We start from the raw sequence: 15,363 nt of genomic DNA on the forward strand, positions 1-15,363 counted from the left end.
TAAGAACTGTTAATCCATTAACCTTTTGCATTGAAACTCAAATCTTGACACACAAAATCCTACCTTAAGAATGGGATTTTAACTAAATATTTTAGTTCTGAATTTTAAACCAGCCTTTTAAACTTCAAAATTCATGCATCAAATACATACACCAGGCCTGTGCGATGGACCCGTCCATGAAGGGGGGGGGGGGGGGGGGGTTAAAATTCCAATTTATCAAGAAAAAATAACAATACCAAAAATGTACGATAAATAAGGTTATTCTAAAGGATTTCATAATAATTTTCTTAATCATGCTCATCGCATAAACTTGAAAAAATTATTCTAATAATAAATTTTACTGAGACGTTAAAAAAAAACATAGTCAAAGTTTTAAATCAATGCTATTTCCGGTAAGTAATTCATAAATTTTAGGAAAAAAATACTCCCGGTTAATAAAAACTTTATTTTAAGTTAAATGCCTAAACAAAACCATTTGTAAATAAAAAAACCCGCAAAAAATCTAAAATAAATTTCAGATTAGGACTGAAATTAACAATGATTAAGAATTGTTTAGAAAAAATGATAATAATATCTTGAATTTGAAAAGGAGTGAAAAGGAGGAAATATGAAAATCACAGAGCAAATACTAACTTCGTTAACATTGCTCATTTAAATTTCGCTTAAAAGTCGCTGCTTCAAATCATTTTTCGTACTTTTAATCGATTAATTGTAAATTATGATTGATTCAAAAAGATTATTAAAGGTCTATATATAAGGGAAACGTTTACAAATTTTCAAGCACAGGTTTTTTAGAAAATATGTTTTTTTTAAATATAAGAAATCTTAGGCTTTCAAAAATATTATATTTCCAGAACACAAAAATTCAGAATTGAAAAACAAAGACAAACTTAGAAAAAAATCTAAATGGTTTGATTATTAAATTTGGTAAATTTATTTAATGAAAAAAACATACTTTGAAATTTTGTAAATTTATTTTAAAATTTGAACATAAGATGAAGTTTAACAAATTTTTTTTTAATAAAAATGTCTAACCATTTTCAAAACTTATTTAAAGTATTTAATTACAACGAACACAAACATATGAAGGATCTCAATGAAACTTGATGTTTCCTCGAAGAGATTCTAATTTTCTAATTGAACTCTAGGAAACAGCATTTTGTCAGATATGTAGATTATAAGTTTTAAAATGAATCAGTTTTGAGTGAAATCAATCATTGATAAATGATGAACTAAGCAACTTACATACAAAAAATTATTCTGATTTTGTTGTTCTACTACATCCCATTACCGCCGGCCGTGGCCTAGAGGATAGCGTTCCAGTCTTCTAAGCCAGAGTCCATGAGATCGAATCCCGATCACGGCACACATAGTACTCTTTCTGTGGTCTGGTGGTTTTAGCATTTGTAAGATGCTAGCCATAATATCCTTGAAAGATGTACGCCTTAGAGTTAAGTAAATTAGATCTCTTCAAAGAAACATGAAGTTTCACTGAGATCCTATATGTGTGTGTTCGTTTTTAAAAAGCGATAATTTTTTAATAATCATGATGATGAATGTTTTGAAAAAGTTTAACTCCAAAATTTTTGCAAGTTTATCTGCCATTACTAAAAAAAGCAAAGAAAAAGAATTTATTTCATATAACAAATTTGTTCATACCTGCAAAACGATTTGATTTTTAATTCAATATAATTTGAAATTAAATTTGTTCAAAAATTTTTTTTAAATTTGATAAATTTAACGACACGAGAGATCCTTGTTCTCGTGATAAATGCGCAAGATTTTATCAAGCACGAGCTGCTCTTTCGACTACATTGCCGCGAGTTTTGATCACTGGTCTTTTAAACATGCAGGATGGAAACAATGCACTATGAACTAAATCTACCCAAATTTTCATTAAATTCTACCCAACGGTAAAAAGTTAGGGCAATTTCATAGTGTGGAAATTTCATCGTAGACACCCTTTACACTATGCTCATTGCATAGAACTCAAATCATTTGTTATTTCTCTTCAGAATCAATTTCAATTGCATGTGTAAGTAGTAATATTACAAACTAATTGAGTTTTGGATTTATTAAAAACTAAATTGGTAGTTGATTTCAAATTGTTTGCCTTTGGTTTTTTCGAAGTCTTTGCAAGCTACACGCACGACCTAGTTCGGCATTTAGTCCTAAATGTTCACCAATACATCATAAAAATATTTTCCACGAACATGGCCATTTTTCTTGTTGGGTGTTGCCTCCAGAGTCAACAATTTTCGTCAAAAAAATGTGACCTGCGTGCGTATTAAGCAGAAACCGAGATCTACAAATGATTCAACATCAAACAGCAAGGTGAAAAATTTGATCACATGTAGTTATTTTTGTGATTGTATTATCATTATATTAAGATTACCAGATTGTCCACATTTACCCCGACTTTCTAGGATATTTGATACAAAACTTGATATCAAACAATAATACCAGGTTTTTTGATAAAATAGCCCGAATTCTCTCGGCCCTGTTTCGTGGTGGAAAAATTCTGGCAACCTTATTATAGATGAAATTGAAATGGATTGAAAGTGTATCACTGTCCGTTGCCATCCTGTTAAATCTAAAATGTCTTCTATTTTATGAGTTCCATCGTCAAAGTGAACGTCTTATTGTGGTTTATTTAGCATTAGATTGATTCAATTTTAGACCGACATCACTGCTTGTATCTATTGAAGTACTTTTTGAAAAGTAGCCATGATATATCTCGCTAGAAACAAGCAGTGATGTCAGTTTAAATGATTAATTGTCAATGCCAAAAGACATACCCATTAGGGTGTCCCGAAATTGCATAATTTCTGGGAATCTGGGGCCTCATCCTTCAAATGGTAGATTAGGATGTGCAGAACAAACTTTTGTATGAGGCCGACTAAAAAAAATCATGTTTAGAGGTTCTGCAAGCGCGATCTTTGAAAAAAGTCCACTTTCAAAAGATTTGATTTTAAATAATTTCTGGGTCTAAAAATTTTCATAAAATTTATGTATTTTATATTTTTTAAATTTTGTTTGAATTAAATAATACACGTAAAAAATGAAAAATGAACCAAATTTGTAACAAAATGTAAAACAAGCAAGCTATTTCGAAGAAAAAAAAATTTTTGGTTCAAAAATTTTGTATTCAACTGACCAAAATGTGTACCAAGCGTAGAATATTTTTGACTTAATCTTTGCTGAACAAAACATGTTGTTTGTGTCATCGTGTGAAGAGCTATTCACGGTTTAATCCTTAATAAAAATCAAAATTTAGGCTATTTTTTATTTAATCTATCGAATTTGTCTTAATAAATACCTACTTTAAAATCAAAATACTTGCAGAAAAAGACTTGGATGGTTTAAGGGAGTCATCAGAAGACCATATGCCGAATTTGAGCGGAATCGGACAACAGGAAGGGGTTGCACTGTATCTCAAGTGTGAAAGGGATTCTTCGACATAGTGTTCTAAAGAAGCATAAAAATAAAAGTCCAATCGAGTTGCAGTCTTCAGGTGAAATGTTAGTCTTAATTGAAATTTTAATCAAATCTACATAATCAAGCAATCGATTGGTAAAGAAAGAAATGTATGATGAAAAACCAGTTTTTTATGCTTCTTTAGAACACTATGTCTCAAACTCAAACAAAATTTAAAAAATATAAAATACATAAATTTTATGAAAAATACCCAGAAATTATTTAAAATCAAATCTTTTGAAATTGGACTTTTTTCAAAGATCGCGCTTGCAGAACCTCTAAACATGATTTTTTTAGTCGGCCTCATACAAAAGTTTGTTCTGCACATCCTAATCTACCATTTGAAGGGTGAGCCCCCAGATTTCCAGAAATTATGCAATTTTGGAACACCCTAATACCCATATTCAATAGCTAAGGAGTGTATTCGAAAAAATGCAACACTTTGTTTTGTGAATTACTTTTGAATGCATGGATAGAAATTGATGAAACTTTCAGTGAAGCTTAGGGGCCGTTCAAATATTACGTAACGCATTTTTCGGTAATTTTCAACCCCCCCCCCCCCCCCCCACCCCCCTACGTAACACATTTTTATCAGATTTTCTACAAAAAAAACCCTAACCGTAACAAACTGCTAAACCCCCTCCCCCCCCCTAAACGCGTTACGTAATATTTGAATGGCCGCTTACTAGTAATGTAATGTGCACGTGCACATAATTTGGTGACCATCTGTCAAGTGGTTTTGAGACAGCGTCCAATACGAAAGTTCGTAGACAAAACTTTTTGAGCTGGATCGAGAAAAATCCAGAAAATAGCTGGAAATCAACTATTCGAACAAAGTTCACATGGTCGATTGTTTTATAAGTCCTAGAGCACTCAATAATGAGCTAAAATTTTAATAAAAGTTGGGATTATTGATTCCATGAAGTGAGAGGAATGTGAGAGATTGTTTCAAGCTCAATCCGAAAATATGAATGAAGAAATGATAACAAAGTAAATTTTTTCTGACTGATTCGTCTAGCTGACTTATAAATAGGGTTGACTTCATTTCTGCGAGGTGGAAAAGCTACCCAGTAAAGTTAACAAAATACGGTGGTCAAATCGGGCGCAAATATTTGTACTGCTTGTGGAGAGATATTTTGAAAAATTTCGTAATGGACAGTAAAACGAACTTATTAGCGGTCACCTGGAAGGTTTCCAATCAGAAACATTTTATTAACAAGTCTCGCCTGTATTTCCTGAAGATGAACAAGGAAATAGCAAATGTAGTCAAAAAAAGCCTTGATTTGAAAAAAAGGTGGTTCATAGTATACATTATAGATGGCGCACGTGTTGCTCAAAAATTAAAGTTGACAAATTTCTTCATCGCACGCTACATCAAAAACAACTTGTTAGAGTTAGAACATCACAAAAATTTGCATATGCAAACATTACATTACCAGGTAACTTCGTTGAATATTTCATCAATTTATATCGATGCATTCAAAAGTTATTTACAACACAATGTGTTGAAGTTTTTTCGAATACACTCCTTAATAACTTTTTTGTCTAATAAGATACGAAGTTCCAGTCTTCGACAAAGTTGATCAGCGGACATAAAAGTTCAAACTGAATCATGTTAACAATGCTTGAAAATTCGGCGAAGAATCATGGATGAGTTTTGAACCAAATCAATGCTGACAAACTCAAAAATGGTCTCAAATTGACTCAATCTAAAACGCCATCTAAACCCGCTGGTGAGTCTAGTACAGTTTTCTCCTACTTTATTTTGAATGAATAACGATAGCGTCAACGAGCTTAAAGCTCGTGAAGCGTAAAGCTCCTGATTCATCTTCTTCCCAGTTACCAGGATTCTAAATTAAGTTGTTGATGATGATGATTCTTTCACTGGTTTTACTGCCTCCGATGATGACGATCATTATAACCCCGGGAGGAAAACTACAAACCGGCTCCAAAGTTGTTGAACAAAGTTTTAATTGCATCACACTTTCAATTTTTATGTTAGCTTTTCCCGTAGACTTGGTTAGTTGGGTGCTGCTGACTTTGTTGAATGATGATGGTGTTGTGGTTGATGCGTTGTTAGAACAGGAAAACCACCACCTTTCCATTCCATGTGGCATGTGTCGATGCAGGCGAAAAATTGTGCAAAAATTAAAACTTGAAACTTTTATTGTGGGAAAGCTGCACATTTGCCTATGCAATGGATTTTATTTTGCCGGAGAGTGGGAACAAATGTGCCTGAAGTACTTTTTCGTAAGGTTAACTATGCGGTAATTACTTAAGTTTACATCTAATGTAACGTAAAGGATGATGAAATAGTTGAACAAAACATTATAATTCTTTATTTGGAGCCCTGTAACACATGTAAATGAACCTAATATTTTGATTGGTCAGCAATTGATGTCATTACCCTAAAGACTTTTAAACATAGAACGATGGGAAAAAATCTGGTTTCCCTGGAAATAAATCATTAGTTAACTGGATACAACCAATGAGTTTCAAATTTCAATTCAACCTAAGGGTGTTTTTAATTGTTTGTTTTGTGGATTGATTATTTTCGAAACTCTTTGTTGTAAATGCGTTACTATCATCGAGTTTGTTTTGACGCTTCAACGTCACTTGTAGCAGAATTTCAATTGAAAAAATGTTTCGAATTTGATCGGTTTATCCATTTTAGGATGAAGCGAACATAGCAAGGTTTACCTATCAAAAGCTATCGTTCTAAACATTCTTTATGTACCTTTAAAAAAAAGTACATAAATTTCGCATTTTCAACACTTCATAAACAAGCAGTCATCATAAATTGATTTGTTCTTTCGTCTCCATGGATCGCCGAATGATGGAGAGAGGCCGCGTCGTAATTAATTTCCGGTGCAAACGCGGCGACAGGAGACAGGAATTTGACGCACCGAGAATGATTCTGCGAGAGTTCAGGCTTCGGGCGATGGTGAAATTTCAATCACCATTATTCGTGTGAAATGCACCATTTTTCACTAGGTCCGTTTCATCACTCCGGCACTTCCATTTCCTATCACGTTTTCCCCCCTAGCCACATTTTTGTTGATGCATGGGGAAAAGACTTCAAACAGGTCCCATTCTACTGGACCGGAGAAATAGCTGAAATTAATTTGCTGATTTAAATCGGAGCACAAAATAAATCAATTTCAATTTCAGTTTAGTCCTAGTTGAATAGACGTGGACGCCAACATTGAGCCGGGAGCTTGTAATTTCTTTAATCAGATTAACAAAATTATTTGTTTCTGCGAGAGTGATATAACTTTTATCAATTAGGAATCAGTTATTTTCGCAGAATTCGTTGTATCTGCAAATATTTGGCGTTTTGTATATAAGCTCTAAACTTAACAACCAAACTTAGTTGTGAGATTCATTGATGGGTATTTGAGCTTTACTCAATGTGGAACTCCTATCAAAAAAGATTTTAATATAACTTTTTTCATTTTGTTTTTTTTTTTTGGTTGGTTGGTAAATTGAGCTTTGAACTTAGCCATAACTGGTAGAAAAATAGAGCTTTAGGGAAAGGTAATCTTAGAGAAGAAAACCACAATTGCCTTTTGACAGTTTTGTTATTTAAAAAATGAAGACATTAATGTTATTACCTTATTTGATGGATGGTCTGCAATGCAGAAACGATATCCACAGATACAATACAAGAAGAGCTAAGGACTTTAGATTGCCAAACACGAAAAAAGAGATGACCAAATGATCCATTTTCTACAACGTATTGAAGATGTATAACGATCTACCGATGATCATCAAACTTAAATGTTTTTAAGAAACTGACAATAGAATATGTCTAAAAGACAATTTGTTAAAAGGACTAATCCTAAAAAGGATCATATCAATGTGATGAAGATCTGACAGACCATCAGATTGAAAATTGTGCGGTGATGGACATTCGCGGGAGTAAGGCGAATAAGTTGTACAGAAATTGAATCATCCAAAATGTAAACAATAATATGTATTTCGGTTGCAAAAGAAGTGTTTTTTGCATCAGAGAGGAATAACAACGAATGAAATTGACCTCTTGGATCGTCAGAGCAAGTTCACTGCCCAAGTAACACATATTCAGCCAACTAGCATTAGGAAGTTTTATTATGGTTTAATTATTACATATTTTCGCGCAGCTTTTATTAAACATACTGTTTAAGTTATTTTGAAAAAGTTATGAGTGCTCTGTTTAAACTATAATAAAACACAAACTTAGAAGTTTGCTCCAAGCTTTCTATTGCATCTATATATATAAAAATGAATTTCTGTCTGTCTGTCTGTCTGTCTGTCTGTCTGTTCCCTATAGACTCGAAAACTACTGAACCGTTTTGCGTGAAACTTGGCATATAAGGATATTGGAGGCCGGGGAAGGTTCCTATAATAGTTTGGGACCCCTCCCTATTCCTGGAAGGGGGGAGGGGGTCTTTAATTTAAAAGTAATTAGTCTTCATAACTCGAGAACTGATCAAGGGAATCAAACCAAACTTGGCATGAATGGGAACTTGGGTACGAGGAATGTTTCTAAAAATATTTGAAACCCCTTCCTTCTTCGAGTGGGGAGATAGAAAGGGGGGAGGGGGCCTACCTTACAATTTTGTACAGAACTGGAGCACTAATCAAGCTAAAGGAACCGAATTTGGCATGGGAGGGTAGTGGAATACGAGACATGGTTCTATGATTATTTCAGACCCCTCCCTCCTTTCAGTGGAGATACAGGAAGTAGGGGGAGGCTTGGAAAAATTGGCTTGGAAAGGTGTTTGGGTACGATGAATAGTTCAATGAATATATGGTACCCCTCCCTCTTTCCAGTGAGGAAATAGAAAGTGGGGAGGAGGCTCCTTTACAATTTTCAGTTTAACTGGAAAACTGGGAAGAGGAGGGGGTCCTTTATATTTTTTCGCATAACTCAAGAACTAATCGAGCAAATAGAAACAACTTTGGCATGGGAAAGCATTTGGATACGTAAAATGGTTTTTTTTTCTTTTTTTGAGACTTCTTTCTCTTTCAATTTGGAATACAGTTAGGGAAGACGGTACATACGATTGTTTTGCATAAATCAAGAACTTATTTAACAAATGGAACCAAATATGACTTGGAAACAATCATACAATCGAGCAAATGGAACAGAATTTAGCATGGGAGTGTATTTAAATACACGGAATGTTTGATCTTGATCCTCACCTTCAGGTAGAAGATAGGTTGGAAGAGGGTCTCCGATACAAATTTTAAAGCATAACTTGACAACTAATAAAGCAAACGAAACCAAATTTGACATGAGAAGGTATTCGAGCACAAGAAATGTTTTTCCGGTGGTTCAACACCCCTCCCTCCATTCAGTGGAACGATAAAAAGTGGGAAGAGGGTCACTCATACATTTTTGTTAATATTTCGATAACTAATCGAGAAAATGGAACCAAATTTGCATGGGAGCATATTTGTGTACTGGCAATGTTTCTTCGATGGTTTGAGGCCCCCTTATCTTATATATGAAGTGGAGAGAAGGTCACCCATTTTTGAATATCTCGAAAATATACAAGAAGTGTTTTTCTGATGTTATGAGACCCCCCTGCCTTCCATTAGGGATATAGGAATGGGTCACTCTCACACTTTGTATAATAATTCGAGAACGAATGGGTGAAATAAATGTCTCTTGACGTTATTTTGATTCATGGAATGTTCTATGAAAGTTTGAGAACCACTCCATATTAAAAAGGGTATCAGAATGGGGGGTGGGATAGGTAAACATACGGGAAAATTGTACCTAGAGATCCAGAGTCATAAAAAGGATTAAAACATTTAAATATAAAATTGAATTCAAAATTTTGAGCAAAAAAAAATGAATGGTTGAATAACAAGGAACCTAAAATTGCAATAAATTTTGGAGGGTGTAGCAAAGCACACCGGGTGAGCTAGTGTTCTATAATTGCATTCAGTGCATGATTATTAAACCGCCATAAAACTTAGTAACAGTTCTCGATCAAGATGTCATAACAGGACACGCTCAGGTTAAATAGCACATATTTGAATTGGAACTCCCATTTTACACATTTTTGATAAGTTATGTGTGTTGGTTTTCAGTTCAAATAAAAAAAAACTAAAAATCTTTGAAAACTTGAATCGGAAGTGGTATGAATATCTTTACAATATGATAATTGAGTGGAAGGGCCCAAATAGTAGGAAAAAAATTTGTTGCTTGACGCCATCATTGATCCAAAATGGCGGCTTCCGTTTTTATTTTCAAAGCTGTAAATTACTAAAAATATAATGAAACCTTCACAATATGGTTATTGGGTAAAAATGATAAACAGTTGAAGTCGAATTTCTTTGTCCGTCGCCATCTTAAATTTCAAGATGGCTGCTACCACTCAACTTGAAAATGACTGCAAATCACATAAAACCCTTACAATATGGGTATAAGTTGAAAGAGATCAACTGGTAGCAGTCGAATTTCGTTATCTGACGCCATCTTAAAATTCAAAATGGCGGCTTCCGCTGAACTTTAAAATGTAGTAAATGACTTAAAATCGCATAACACCCCTACAATATTGGTGTTGGGTAAAAGGGCTAATCGAGTAGAAGTCGAATTTCGCTATCTGACGCCAACTTGAAGTTCAAGTGACTTTCGGCGATTTTAATGTCCAGTGGAAGCCACTATTTGGATTTTAAGATGACGCCTGATATCGAAATTTGTTTTCTACTCGTTGATACTTTTCAACTTTTACCCATATAGTGTGATTTTCAAGCCATTTTCAGTTATTAACAGTATTTTAAAGTTAAGTGGAAGCCGCCATCTTGGATTTTGAGATGACGTCCAATAGCGAAATTCGATTTCAACTAGTTTAGCCCTTTAACCACATACCAATATTGTGGGTCTTTCATGTGATTTTCAGTAATTAGAAGCATTTCAAAGCTCAGCGGAAGCCGCCATCTTGGATTTCAATATGGCGTCGGAAAGAAAAAAAACCAACGACCTCTTCTAGTTTAGCCCTTTCACCCAATACCCGTATAGTGATGGTGTAATGAGATTTTTTGTCATTTACAGCATTAAAAGTTAAGCGGATGCCGCCATCTTGGATTTCAAGATGGCGTCTGAAAGCGAAATTCGACTTCTACTCGTTTAGCCCTTTCACCCAATATCCATATTGTTGGTGTTTCATGCGCTTTTGAGTCATTTACAACATTTTAAAGTTCAGCAGAAGCCGTTATCTTGAAATCCAAGACAACGACAACGAAATTTGACTTCAACTCATGATTTAATCCACGGGTGATGAACAACCAATCCGTTTTTATTTAAAATGTCTGTCCTCATTTACTGTACTAAGGATTAACAACTCAGAAATGAGGAACTCATCCTAATCGTGTAATTGGTTGGCTTGCGAGAGAAACGTCAAATCGTAGCTTTTTTTGGGGTCATCATTTAACCATAATAAAACTAAGTAGCCATTTTTCTGACCATAAACAGATGGATGGATTCACAATGCAAGGATTTGAGAATATTTTTCAGGCCTATTTTCCATCAATTCCATCATGATTGACCATCAGATTTGAGGTGCATTTATTTTAAGATACTATTTCATACACATTTTACCTAAAATCTTGACTGGCAGTACAAAGAGGCTCATAATATGGTTAAAACATTGGGATTTTGGTCATTAATTTAACCAGATCATATCTCAATAATGCAATCATCATTCATCAACCATTATGGTTGCTGGAAAAAATAAAAATAAAACTCCGAGAACTCACAGAATCGAAAAAAAAAAAACAAAAATTGCTGAAATGTTAAACAATTGCTTTTTAAAAGCTTTGGTGACCAACACTGATGACCAACAATGATATGTCATGAAGACGTTTCTAGGGTATGTTATAGAATGCGCTTTAGCTTTTTATGAAGATTAATGCTATAGTCCAAACGAAATTTTGTTGATAATAATAAAGCTAAAATTGTTACTTGGGTGATATCTTGGGTGTTGGGAAAAAGTGGTAGAAATTTTGTCATATTTTGCACATTTTGAAAATTTTGCCATGCAAAAACATTTTCAAGATCTGCGGCATTCAAGTTTTTAACAACACGTGTTGTAGTTTCGCATGCTGTGATGCAAAAATAGCAATATTTCTTTCACATACCGCTGAAATAGAAACAGTGCCGTAAAAAAATACAACGCCCAAAGATCTTGAAAACATTTTTGCATGGTAAAATTTTCAAAATGTCAAAATTTCTACTACTTTTTCCCAACACTAGTGAACTTGCTCTCAGAAAAAAGGATTCGCTTGCTGCACAGTTTTAATTATTTGCTGGAAGTGTACATCTTAGTGGAATTTCCTGATTGTTAGTTTAGTAAAACAGTGAATCCATGAAAAATTTTAATTGTCTCTCAAGAATATTAGAACATTGTGATAAAGTGAAAAGGGAATAAAAAAACTTTAGATAATTAGACAAAATGTGTTCAAGTATTTTAATCATCTGCCTCCAACCTCCTTTGAATTATAAAGGTTTCATAAGGTGCTTGTTAGACAAAAATGCCACAAGGGTGTAAAGCAGGCATGTCAAACTCGTTTAGGTGTGCGGGCCGCATTAAAAAATTTCTATGACGTAGAGGGCCGCAGCCGAAATCAGTTAAATCGGTACATTCAGCTTTAGACACATTCCACGCGCTTGTACCGCTCAAAAGCGATTTTTATCCATTCGCGTATCAAAAAATCTCAAAATTGTCTATAATTTTGATAATTCAAATCACACAAAACCATCGGGAAAAAGAGAAAAAAGTTTTTTTACACATGTTTTAAATGATTTTGAAAATAAGTTTTTTTGTTGAAAAAAGTGGTGTTTTTGACAACTTTTACAAAATCATTAATTTTAATATATGGATGATTTTTTTTGGAAATATTTTAGTATATTCAGAAGCCAAAAAACACGGCTTCATTTTGTAGAAAAAAGAATTTGTTTATATCCAACGTAGTTTGTTTAAAAAGCGAACAAAAACAGTCGCAAATGAGTGAATTCACGTCACAAAAAAAAGAAGTATTTAATTTTACGAGAAAACTCTGACTTTTTTTCAATAAAAAAATGAGAATTTCTTTGAAAATGATAAGACGATTCTAAAACTCTAAAATTTAAAGAAATCGGTTGGAATCTAGCTGAGTTACAACAGCGCGAATGAATGAATTCACGTCACAAAACTTGATTTTTTGTTAAATTTTATATGAAAAATGTGCTCTGAAAGCTGTTTTGACCCTCCAGATGGTCAGATTTTTACAAATCGAGCATAATTTAGTTTATTTTTTCAATAAGTTCATTATTTTCAAATAAAACACAAAAAGATTGAAAAAAAATTATTTTTTTTGTGAATCGTTAAATGAAGACAGTAGTAATTTTAACATATGATCCCTCAATATTTTGCTATTCAAGTGCCAATCAGAATAAGGAAAAAGTTAGGTGTAGATACTGAAAACTTATGACCGTAAAAGTCGCAACAACAAAATATCGTTTTTGAAAGTGTACATAAAATTTGAAGACTCCAAAGCATGGTTCAGTATAACCACAGTATACCCTGTTCTGTTTGAACTGAGTGAATTCACGTCACAACTTCAAATAAGCATAACTTCGTTCGTTGTTGTTCAATCGAAAAGCTACGTACATCAAATTATGGGTAATTGTTTTCTTTTACAACTCATTCAAAGACACCGATATTCTATTCCCACAGAGAGAAAAGGAAATCAAAGATGTATGTACTAAAGTCCGAAATGGTTAATTCTAGCGTGAATTCACGTCACAAAAGTAATTGATCACAACAAAAACAACTTAAATTTTAAAATGACCAAATTATATTCATTTTGATGGAAATTCCATTTGCGACCGTTTGCTACATTTTTTTCATTTTCAAGTAAACTGGTTGACTTCTGGAATGATAACAGTGCAGAAAAGTCCGGAAAAAACGATTTCAAAGCACAGTGGAATGTGTCTTTAGTTTTTTTGCAGTAATATTTTACATTAAAATCAGTGGTGTTTTTTTTGTGACAATTCAAGACAGAGCTACGCGGGCCGCATACCCCCAGTTTGACATGCCTGGTGTAAAGTGTCACAAATAAACCAAAAAAAAAAAAATAAGGTGCTTGTACTGTTCAATATCAATATATAAGGAGGCCTCTAGAGTTTTCGCATTTATATGATTCTTTAAAAAAAACTTATGAAGCCTGAAGCGGTTTTGTAGAAAAAACTTAAAGATTGCTACATAGCTGAGGATTTCCGTTCAAGCTACCTTTTGCAACTCAAAACACTTTTATAAGACAAAAAAGTTTTTTTTAAAGTGTATAAGTTTGATTGTTAATTTTTAGAAAGCCAAATTGTTTTTTAAGTGTCCAATAACAACTATTTAAAAAATTTATAATATCGCCGTTTTCATTGCCAATAAGGCCGGAACAAAATTCAAATCCTGTTGTCACTCTGAGTTGTATCATCGCGGGGGGGAAATAAAAAAAAACTTGTATGCAACAAACTTGCATACTATATCATTGCAAAAGGTGATGAAGCTCCCATCTTCCACAATTTGTTTTTTGCTCTTCTAATCATTCTGATTTTTGATGAATTTCCATACAATATTTCAAATTTCCGGCCTAATGATGAATTTTCTAACGTCTTATTATTATAAAAAGTAATCCTCATCTTATTCAGGCTTCACGAGAGCTTCATTATCCTTCTGCAAGAAAGAATATAAAAAAAATTCTTGCACGAGCCCAAAAAGTTTAAGATAAAATTCCAAAGAGCAATTTATAGCAGCCCCATTATTTTTTAGAATTTTCCCTTTAAATATTTGCGGTAAACTTAAAAACGCATGTAAATTTTAGTTTAAATTCAATATGATAAAATAATATTGAATTCCCTAACAGAATGATGACAAACTCATTTCAGCTTTGTGCTTTGGATTTTATATTTTATTTGAATGAGATTCATTTGTTTTAAAAATTATTATTGAGAACCAAATCCCGGAGCATAATTGTTTGTACACGAAAATAATACAATAAATAGGCTTTATAAGCGAAATTCATACAGAACATTAAAAATAGATTTGGCATGTCAAGGTTTTTGTAATTTGCTCTACAGAACCTACTGCAGTAGGGCCTTTTTGTGCTACTTACCGTTGTATTGGAGTTTTATAGATTCTTACACATTTGAACGCGGTTTTATAGTTTTAATTTATAGTTGGCATGCAGTTCATTATCTATATATATAAAAATGAATTTCTGTCTGTCTGTCTGTCTGTCTGTCTGTCTGTCTGTCTGTCTTTCTGTCTGTTCCCTATAGACTCGGAAACTACTGAACCGATTTACGTGAAACTTGGCAGGTGGGGGTATTGGAGGCCGGGGAAGGTTCCTATTCTGGTTTGGGACCCCTCCCCCTTACAGGAACGGGGGGAGGGGCCTCCCAAATAAAAGACAATTTTTTGCATAACTCGAGAACCCATCAAGCAAATGGTATCAAATTTGGCATGAGGTGGTATTTGGGAACGGGGAATATTTCAATGAATATTAGGTATCCCTCCCTCCTCTCAGTGGGGTGATAGGAAGGGGGGAGGGGGGCTACCTTACAATTTTTCATATAACTCGAAAACTAATCAAGATATTGGAACCAAATTTGGCATGGGAAGGTGTTTTGATATGAAAAATATTTCAATGATTGTTTGAGGCCCCTCCCTCCCTGCAGTTGAAAGGGGGAGGGGCCTCTTTTATTTTTTTTTTACATAACTCAAAAACTAATAAAGCAAATGGAACCAAATTTGGCATGGGAAGGTATTTGGATGCGAATAATATTTCAATAATTATTTGAGACCCCTCCCTCTTTCCAGTAGGGAGATATAATGGGGGGAGGGGCCCTCTTTTTAA

The sequence above is a fragment of the Uranotaenia lowii genome, chromosome 2, assembly GCF_029784155.1.
Source record: "Uranotaenia lowii strain MFRU-FL chromosome 2, ASM2978415v1, whole genome shotgun sequence".
NCBI classification, from domain to species: domain Eukaryota; kingdom Metazoa; phylum Arthropoda; class Insecta; order Diptera; family Culicidae; genus Uranotaenia; species Uranotaenia lowii.